A 10,979-nucleotide genomic window follows, 5' to 3' on the forward strand; every position below is an offset into this window, starting at 1 on the left:
GCGACTGCAAACTGTTCCTGTTCGCAGATGACTCGGCCCTGCTAGTCTCGGACAGGGACAGGCTGCAGGTTGAGAAAACTCTCAGCTCTGAACTCAACAAGATCTGCATCTGGCTCTCTGACAACAAACTTTCATTACACCTGGGTAAAACTGAATCCATCCTCTTTGGGTCCAGTCCTAACCTTAGCAAGGCAGAGAGTTTCACGATCATTCAAAGTGGGTGATGATGTCATCAAAAGAAAGGATGAAATTACTACCTGGGCTCCATCTTGGAGGCAAACCTCTCTGGTAACAAAAACGCCGAAAAAGTTATCAAAAATGTCAACCAAACAACACGCTATTTGTGGAGGATTGATCGTCTAGTCCGTAAGAATACTCTGAAGATTCTTGCAGGGGCCCTCATTCAAGGTCATTATGATTATGCATGCACTTCATGGTATCATAACACCTCCAAGGCCTTAAAAACAAGGCTCCAAACATCCCAAAACAAACTTGTAAGGCTACTTCTTGGCCTCAATCACAGAACCCATCTAACCCCTGCTCATTTTGCTAGGAGTGGATGGCTTAGGGTTGAGGACAGAGTACAGCAACTTGCTATGGGCCTGGTCTTCAAGATACACCACAACATTGGGATCCCCCTGTATTTGTCAAAATACTTCCAAAATGTTAATGAAGTCCATGATCATAACACCAGAGGCAGCTCCACAAATCATGTTCAACCCAGATTTGGCTCAACTAAGGGAATGAACTCGTTCTCATGCTATTCATCAAAAATGTGGAATGCCCTACCAAAAGGAGTAAAAGGAGTGTAAAACCCTACTCACTTTCAAAACTGCCCTAAAGATACACCTTCAGGAGGCTGCAATTCGAAAATGGCCCCTGTCTAAGTCTTAACCTACCCCCCCCTACCCCCCCCCTCTTTCATTTTCCTCTTTTGTATATATTATTTCTCTCTTCATACCAGTAACCTGTAAGCTGATTGTATGACATTATGTATAGTAGTGTGTATATCTGTCTGTCTCTTATATGTCATCATGATTTGTGTGCATGGGGTTCTCATCTTAAACAAGCTCAGTGCTTAACTGAGTCTTCCAGTTTAGTAGACCTTGTATTGTGAATGTTGTACTTCCATGTGCTGATGTTCTCATGTCTTACTAAATAAAAGTACATCAATCAATCAATCAATCAGCTAGACGTCTGACCCAAAGACTTCTTCTCTGCAATAGAGTTATTATAGTTAAAGGCATAGTATGTGACTTTGCCCTGTGTTTACATAACAAAAACAATAAATACATTTAGTTTTACCAATCATTTCCCTCTACACCAGCAGTCATCAGCCACTGGAGTAGTGTGGTGGTGTCTACCTGCAGAAACACACTTATGTATTTTGGTGTTTTTACTCTTTGTTTTGGCAGACGCCCCAAAAACGTCCCCGTCTACCAGCAAAATTGTAGATCTACAAGCACACAATCCCTAACAAAAATAAATAAATACAACTAATACTAAAACTGAACTAGAAACCCCGCCTTTAAAAGTAATCAAAACTAAACTGAAATTGAAAACAAAAAGTGAAAATTATTATTATTTTTTTAATGAAATGAAATTGAAAAATTAAAGCTGCACTATGCAACTCTCCACTTCTACCCCGGATTTGAACCCGGTTTCCTGCGCAAGTGCTGACATTTTTTACCATTGAGCTAATAGAGCCTGCCTGCTAAGGGGATGAAGCTTGACCAAAATTTGTGTCAGATCCTGTGTCTATGTGAGACATGACCTTTGACACAATCTAAATGTCTCAACAGAAGAGTAGGGACACAAAATACAACCATCCCAAACTCTACAAAACAGATTGGACAAAATTACATGTTATTCATAAAAAAAGAGTTACATATTGCCACGTTAAAGTAACCTTGAAGGGTCTTCTTAATGATAATAATAATGATAATAAATTAAAGTAACCTTGGAGTGTATTCTTCTCTGCAATGGTCTCCTGTTTGTCCTGTTTGTTTTCCTCCATGTTGTTGTTGTTCTTATTGGCCGCAGGCTGCTGCTCTGGCTCCTTATTGGCCGCAGCAGGCCGCAGCAGGCTTTTTATTGGCCCCAGATGTGGGGTCGCATCTTGTTTGTTTCCTTCCATGTTGTTCATCAGAATATACTGGTTCTTCTGAGCCGCAGTCTGCCGCACCAAGGTCAGCTCTTCATTCAGCTCTTCACTGTTCTCTTTCAGAGCATTATTCACCACCAGGAGGCGCTCATTGTCTATTTCATTGACTCTAACGCTGTCCAGCTGTGAAAGGAACACAGATTTGCGTTAGATTGATTTGTACATTCGTACAAACATATAGCATACCATTATCGACAGTTTGCAAAAAACACAGAGGCACAGTTATACAATAATGCTAAAAGGATGACACAAAAAGCCCTGAGGGCTTGTTTCCAGTGTGGTCCTGTGTATTCAATTAATCAAGAAATATGACGACATTCAATACTACATAAGAAATCATCAATACTAGGAGCAGTAAAAGCAGGGACGCAGAGAGCATTTTGCAACCGAAGGGGACGCGTGCACGTGCATGCGTTCCATGCGTGTGTGCGTTTTTTGCGGGGTTTTTTTCCCTTTTATTTTGGGTTTTTCTTACTTTCATTCGGTTAATTCGGTACAAAAAATGTACTCCATGAAGTGTAGATGTGTGGCAAAAAGGAAACGTCTCTCATCGCGCACCTCTCCATTCAGAAATGGATAACAAGAACCGTCGTCCTAAAACACCCTCGCCCTGGGTCTAATCCGGCGGCCTTGGCCTCGGTTATAATGGTTAAAGGCATAGTATGTAACTTTGCCCTGTGTTTACATAACAAAACAATAAATACATTTTGTTTTACCAATCATTTCCCTCTACACCAGCAGTCATCAGCCACTGGAGTAGTGTGGTGGCTGATGTGTGTTTTAGGACGAGCTTTCCGTTTCCACCTGTGAAAAACCTCCGGCTCGTCGGAGGTTTTCTCTTTTTCTGTTTTCTTCGTCCCAGAAGTGGGGATCCCAATGGAGCTGGATACGTCTAAATCAGGCCCATTGCGAGTTGCTGTACTCTGTCCTCTATCTTGAGCCATCCCAGCCTAGCATAATGAGCAGGGGTTAGGTGAGTCCTAGGTGTCAGGTCTAGTAGTCTGACTAGTTTGTTTTGAAAGGTCTGGAGTTTTGATTTTAGTGCCTTTGAGGTGCTACTGTATAAGGTGCATGCATAGTCAAAATGATATTGGATGAGTGCTAGTGTCCTCAGTGCATTCCTACTGACCAACGAGGAGATCCTGCCCAAAAAATATATTCTTTGGTTGACTTTCTTGTTTACTTTCGTTGCTATTTTATCACCGGAAAGAAAATAATTTGACAAATCTTCTCGGCCAAATAGCTAATTCTGCTGTTGCCCTGTTACCCAAGGTGCTTTGCTTAAAACTTGTGGTAATTGTTAAGCAGTTTATCAAAGTTAGTAACTGCTTGTTTGGCTTTTGTTAACCGTGATCATAGAACAACGATATGTTTACTTCCTGGTTTGTGGCACAGCTTTGTAAAGAAGACATGATCAAATGTGTAACAGTTAAAGGACGACTTCACCCATTTTCAACCTATCTTTACAATGGTCCTCACTAAGCTCATTATAATATGGTAAAAAATGGTGTCTCAGAGGAGGGCTGTGGATAGTTCAACATCTGGGACACAAACCGGAGAAGTTTGGAATTAAGTCAATAAGAGTGAATGAATTAACAATGTCTATGAACTACTGTGACCATTGATTGTCAAATAATCCATTCAGGAAAATAGAAGAAGACATATCACACATGTATTGTGGTATCTAAAGCGCTCATTTCTGAGTTTGGGTTGGGCAACTGCTGTTGTGCCCTACTGGCTCACCTGCCAGTTAGGAGTCACCAGCGGGAGGACGTAGCGATTCCGTCCTACTCTTCCCGCTTGATATTCCCCGCCGAAAGGCTCCGCCCCAGCCTGTAGGAGCACGTGCAGCAGTGGCGAGGCCAGAAATGGAATAGGGGGCGGGCCTTGGCAAGACAGGGTGGGCACTAGTCACAGAGCTGTCATCTTAAGATCTTACAAGTCATCTTGTATAGTTCATTTATTAACTATACTTAGTACATGTTTGCCCATTTAACATCTCTTTGGAATATCTTGTTGTTTTACATTAGACAGAATCTATAGCAAAGCAAATGCATTTTGGTCTCATTGTTTCCCTCAGAATAGGGATGCTATAGCGTTGAAGTGGGCTTTTTTGTGCTTTTCACCCCCTTTTCTCCCCAATTTAGTCGTTCTGCCAATTGATTCCTCCCCACACACATTTCTGTGTTGTCACTGCTGTCATATCCTACTGACTCACCTACCAGTGAGGAGCCCCCAACGGGAGGACGTAGAGCCTTCGTCGTACTCCTCCCGCCCAACACACCCTGCTGACAGGTGCCGCCCCAGCCCGTAGGATTACATGCGACGACACTTATCACCCTCCCCGCCCGGCTTCCCAACTGTGTTCGTGTAGACGCTCGACTAAGCCAGATGCACCACGGTGGATTCGAACCCACATCCTCTGTGGTGGGCAGCTACTTTAACGCTGCGCCCTAGGATTAAGTGTTTAAAGGAGAAATCCGGACATTTTAAGTGTTATCTTTGATGTGTAGTTACTCACTCACCGAGTTATGAAGTGGCGTTGAGTTTTTCCAGCGATCCCCCTGTCTGTGAGTCTGGTCGACCCCCACCATAGGCATAGTGGGAGGCGCGTGTCTTAGTGAAAATCGCCTAATTCCACAGCTCCAAACTTCTTTTTTTTCCCACAAATCCTCCTCATGGTGTCTCCTGATACTTTCACATGCACTGTTTATCACTCACGAGCTGGCGTTCATGGTCAGCGACGTGAATGTTTTCCTCTCGCGTGAAATCTCGCGTCTCGCGAGATTTCCCGAGGAGCGCAGTGAGCCGAGGACGTGAAATCTCGCGAGACGCGAGATTTCACGCGAGAGGAAAACATTCACGATTTTCACTAAGACACGCGCCTCCCACTATGCCAATGGTGGGGGTCGACCAGACTCACAGACAGGGGAATCGCTGGAAAAACTCAACGCCACTTCCTAACTCGGTGAGTGAGTAACTACACATCAAAGATAACACTTAAAATGTCCGGATTTCTCCTTTAATGTAAAAAATAAAATAAAAAGTTCCTATCACACAAAGATTTGGCGGCCCCCCTGTAGTAACTTTGAGGACCCCCTAGGGGTCCCGGACCCCCTGTCGAAGACCCCTGCATTAGCAGATTAATGTTAATGCATTATCACTATGCATTAATTAATTAACACGGTCATGTGACTGAATACCTAATTGTCCATTGGTTTCTGCAGGGTGAAGCTGTCGTCCATGTTCTCCCATTTCAGCCAATCAGTCTCCTTCCTTCCAGTCAGCTTCCTGGCGCCATCTAGACACAAGTGTGTGATTATGTGCATGGCAGGTCAGCTCTGTTCTGCATGGCAGGTCACCTCTGCTCGCCTGAGTCCAAATGGAACACATCCTACTCTTAAAGGCCAGTCCACACCAACGCTAGCCTGACACTCAGCCTGAATTTTCATTTCGTTTCACTCCATTATACAGTCTGAAAGCCCTCTCAATGCAGCCAATTTCTGAGATGGGGGCGTGGCCAAAGTTTTTTTTTCAAAGACTCTTTGGCGATTGGTTCATACTGGATTATCCCGATCCCGATTCGTCGTACAGATTTTCAACCGAGAAACACCCGCCTTCGACAGCGTCACCAGACCCTGAATGCGAGGCAAACGATTCAGGGGGTGGAGCCAGGCTACACCAACGCAACTCCTTGCAACAAAACCGGTTTAGAGGCCGTTGCAGTGGCTAAAGGGCCACTGCAACTATAACTATAACTGCAACAGCTATAACTATAACTGCAACAGTTATAGTTATAGTGCAACAGTTATAGTTATAGTTATAGTGCTCAGTGTGAATGGTCCTTAAAATGGAGCAATTTTGTGATTGACTTTTGTTTTTTACAGACAATTACAGACAAAATAATGTTTCACTTTAATTTAAAGGGGCAGGTCAAAACATGTGGTTATAATGGAAGTCTATGGTACAAATATTGTAGTTAACACTCCCAAAGTAAAAATAACTTCTCACACAGTCAAAATACAGTGGATATGGATGAAACTTATAGCCTATGTGCCAAACTACTTTCCTGTGCAGCCAAAATTACCTCAGAAATTCACCTAGAACATACACACATTTCCCTAGCAAGGCATAAGGGTTAACCTTTAACCTTTTACCCCCCAACATTATTGTGGGCTCGCTGCAGCAGCAGCGAGCACACTATAGATATCTTCACTATTTATTTATTCTCCCCCAAAAGTATGGCACCTAACTACTCCCACATACTTTCACTTAGAAACTCCATTCAAACTTTTAAAAATCCAGCTTACTGTGGACATGTGTGCTTGTACTTTTCTTTTTGAAATAATTTGTAGTTTTTGAAATATTTAACTTTAAGCACCCAATGCATTTCCAATGGGTTTTGCTAGTGGGGAGAGAGAAGGACAGAGGAGAAATGCCCCGTGTTTTCACTGTGTCATTGTGGCCACATATTTTACACTACAAATATTTATTTTACATCACCAAGTTCACACAGGTCTGCTCTCTGATTTAATCCAAAGATCTAAGCTGTGTGATGTATATATATTTATATAAGACCATTAATATCAACCCATGTCTCTTCACACTCTAGCAATCATTACACCTGGTGAAAGCTAGCCTGTCATTCATTGGCTGCTCAGTGGTGCAGCAAAGTAACTAAGTACATTTACTCAAGTACTATGCAAGTGCTTACAATGCACAATTTTGAGGTACTTTTACTTTACTTTCTATTTTTGTTACCTCTACTCCACTACAATTACAGCATATGACAGCTTTAGTTACATTACAGTTTTGATTATTAATACAAAACCTACAGTAACCACACATAGCCGATCTACAATGTGACGCGTTGTGAGCTTGTAGATCTGCTATTTTGGGAAAACCTCTACAGTTTTTGGAAAGTGTGAGTAGGCCTACAGGGGGTGGCAGCGGCCGGGTGGCAACTGCGAGGTTCCCAGTTCGATCCCGGGCTCCCCCAGAGTTAAGGTCCTTACACACCGGGGCGATTTTTTTCATGCGAATAATACGTTTTTTTTAAAAAAACTTATAAAGTCAATGCAAGCTTCCACACCAGTTTCGCGGAGCGAAAAAAGCGTCTTTTAATTATTCGGAACGAGTCCGAATTTTGCGTATATTCGCATATTCGCCGGTGTGTAACCGCCTTTAGTGTCGAAGTGTCCTTGAGCAAGACGCTGAACCCCTAATTGCTCCCGACGAGCAGGTGCCTTGCATGGTTTCCTCCGCCATCGGTGTATGAATGTGTGTGTAAATGGGTGAAATTTTAATGGCAATAATTTTGTAAATTTCAAGCTCCAATTTAACACTAATGGTGTGTATTGGTCAACATGACCTCACACAACTCCCCACACCCCAAAAATGTTTAAATAGCCGATCTACAAGCTCACAATGTGAGGCGTTGTTGTGGGCTATTTTCAGTAGCAGTTACATCAGAATTAATATCCCACAACATTATGCCAATTGATTCCTCCCCCACACACATTTGTGTGTTGTCACTATATCCTACTGACTCGCCTACCAGTGAGGAGCCCCCACCGGGAGGACGTAGTAGAGCCTTCGTCTTACTCCTCCCGCCCAACACTCCCCCTTGACAGGTGCCGCCCCCAGCCTGTACGAGTACATGCAGTGACAAATACCCCCCTCCCCGCACGGCTCCCCTCCCCCGAACACGGGCCAATTGTGTTCCTATAGATAGACACTGGACAAAGCCAAGCCGGATGCACCTTGATGGATTCGAACCCACAACCTCCGTGGTGGTGGACTGGGCAGGCACTTTACCACTGCACCACACTAACGCGACTAAAACATTTTAGAATCAACCACAGTGAAATGTACAGGCCCCCCTGTGACACGGCAAAAACAACTAATAAAATACATGCAAAAAGTCACTCACTTACAGTATAGGAGTCCAGTTGATGAGAGCGGGGAATGGAATTCAGCCACGGGGCAGCTCGTCACGTCGATCCCTGTGGCTGTGATGTGTGACCAGCAGGAAAACGCGACTAAATACTGCTTTACTCTCACTGTTTCTGTGTCATGTTGCAGCCTCTTCACTCTCACCGCTTCTGGGTGGCGTTGGTGTCACTCAGGACACTGACACACGCTAATGGGACTCTGCCATCAGTCACCGACTCACCGGTCATCTGGTCACTGCCGTCACGATCTCTCTGCCATGGATTCTAACGACCGCCGAGGAGGAGATCTGAACATGACACAGACTCAGAGGGTCAGTACAGTACAGTACAGACTGAACTAGGGATGTTAACAGTTAATCTATAATCGATCAATTGCGTTAAGAATTTACTCGATTCAATGTATTAAATTTAAAAAAAAGTTAGTGAAAGTTACAAGTATGGTGTGTGTGATATCAAATGTGAGCTTACTATAATCACAGTAATCCTTAATCATATTTAAGGGCTTTTGGAGAGAAATGAGACAGACTTCATAGAGCACTGCAGAGGGGAGGGTGTGTGTCTGTGTCCAGCTGATGCTCGTTGATGCGTTAATGTTATACACATCAAGGCAATTATGTTTCCTTTTAGATGTACCTCTTTTCTATATGTTTTTTGAAGAATTTTCCTTTTGGTCCTAAAAAAACGCCGCTTATCAATTAATCGACTAATCGATCGATAAGGTTATCAACTGTAATGCATTATTAATTATAATTAATATAATTATTATCGATAATTTGCATCCCTAGACTGAACATGACACAGACACAGACTCGGACTCAATGCCCGAGTGACACACATCCTCCCAGAGGGTCACTCACCCTGCGAGGCTCTGCTGCTGCCACCATGTGTCACGTCTGACACTGGACGTCCTCTCCTCTGGGTGGCCCTATGGGTGTCCCTGTCCAAGTGTCCTACCACTGGGTGTCCCTGTCCCGCTTTTCCTCCCGCTGTCCCCGTGTCTGCTGCTGTCCTTTATAGTGACACCCTTCTCCTGCCGTCCTTCATGTGGGAATCAATGACACCCTGCTCTGCCACCCTGCTCACCCTCCCCTCCCTTCACACCATCATGTGACACCCTGCTCTGCCACCCTGCTCCTCCTCCGGGGGGGGAGGGGGGGACTGTCAGTCAGCAGTGTGACACCCTCTGTTTTCACACCATGTGACACCCTGCTCCTCTGGGGGACTGCCACTCAGCAGCGACAGCTAGAGGAATCTCATCCAGGTGCAGGGGATTAAAAATTAATGTGCACACAACGATACACACACAATACACACGCGCCGTTGCATGCGGTACACACACAATGACACAATGAGTTCACAACAATACTGTAGCGGTCAACACACACAATAGCAGCACAACACATGCTACAACAGTGACACACTAACTAAAACAATACAACATAGATAGGCCAACCATAGCATGTTAGTTAGACAGATGCCAGGTTAATTTGTTGACAGTTTGTATAGTTTCAATGTACAGATTATATATATTTATTTGTATTTGTTGTTTAGTTCTTTGTTTACCTATCCTAGTTTATTGAGGCACTACACTGTCTCTCTGCATTATGTACTTGTATGTGTTTACCTCGCTCTCGCTATCCAGAGTGTAAGTCACTCTGGATAAGAGCGCCTGATAAATGCCTACATTGTAAATTGTAACCAGTGGTGGAATTTCTGAGTGGCTGTATTTTACTTGAATATTTATATTTGTGGATACTTATGACTAGTAAAGTACTTTTGAATATGTATGTATTCACCACTGATACTACCAACCTGGTAGGACATAAAACCATGAGTATGCTACTAGAGGTCCTGGTAGGAGATAAACCCAGCAGAACTAGAGGTCCTGGTAGGAGATGAAACCAACAGTACTGTTCCTGGTAGGAGATAAACCAGCAGTAGCCTACTAGAGGTCTTGGTAGGAGATAATACAAGCAGAACTAGAGGTCCTGGTAGGAGATAAAACCAGCAGTAGTATAGGTCCTGGTAGGATTTAAAACCGGCAGTACTAGAATTCCTGGTAGGATATAAAACCAGCAGTACTAGAGGTCCTGGTAGGATATAAAACCAGCAGTACTAGAGGTCCTGGTAGGATATAAAACCAGCAGTACTAGAGGTCCTGGTAGGATATAAAACCAGCAGTGCTAGAGGTCCTGGTTGGATATAAAACCAGCAGTACTAGAGGTCCTGGTAGGATATAAAACCAGCGGTACTAGAGGTCCTGGTGGTAGGAGATAAAACCACAGGATTAACTAAATAGTGCTCTTGTAATTCACTCATTCATGACGACAGGCTCTCACCTCAGTCTGGTGTTTTTTTTCATTAAGTGTGTGTGTGTGTGTGTGTGTGTGTGTGTGTGTGTGTGTGTGTGTGTGTGTGTGTGTGTGTGTGTGTGTGTGTGTGTGTGTGTGTGTGTGTGTGTGTGTGTGTGTGTGTGTGTGTGTGTGTGTGTGTGAAACATGTATAATTAACATCATTAACACAGTGAGGTAATCAATACTGTCCGGGAGAATTCAATACTAATGTGACCCAGGTCACCAGCAAGTCAAGCGTAATTAATGAAAGACGGAAAAACTTCCCAAGTTCCCATGAATTCCCACAGGTAACGATCTGATGCATCCAAGTCTATTGACTGTATACTGGCTGTATACAGGCATCAATGCAGCATGGTCCAAGTCTATTCACTGTATACTAGCTGTATACATGCATCGATGCAGCATGGTCCAAGTCTATTCACTGTATACTAGCTGTATAGGCCTACATGCATCAATGCAGCATGGTCCAAGTCTATTCACTGTATACTGGCTGTATACATGCATCAA

This window comes from Gymnoscopelus braueri (assembly GCF_963280865.1).
Source record: "Gymnoscopelus braueri genome assembly, chromosome: 23".
NCBI lineage: Eukaryota > Metazoa > Chordata > Actinopteri > Myctophiformes > Myctophidae > Gymnoscopelus > Gymnoscopelus braueri.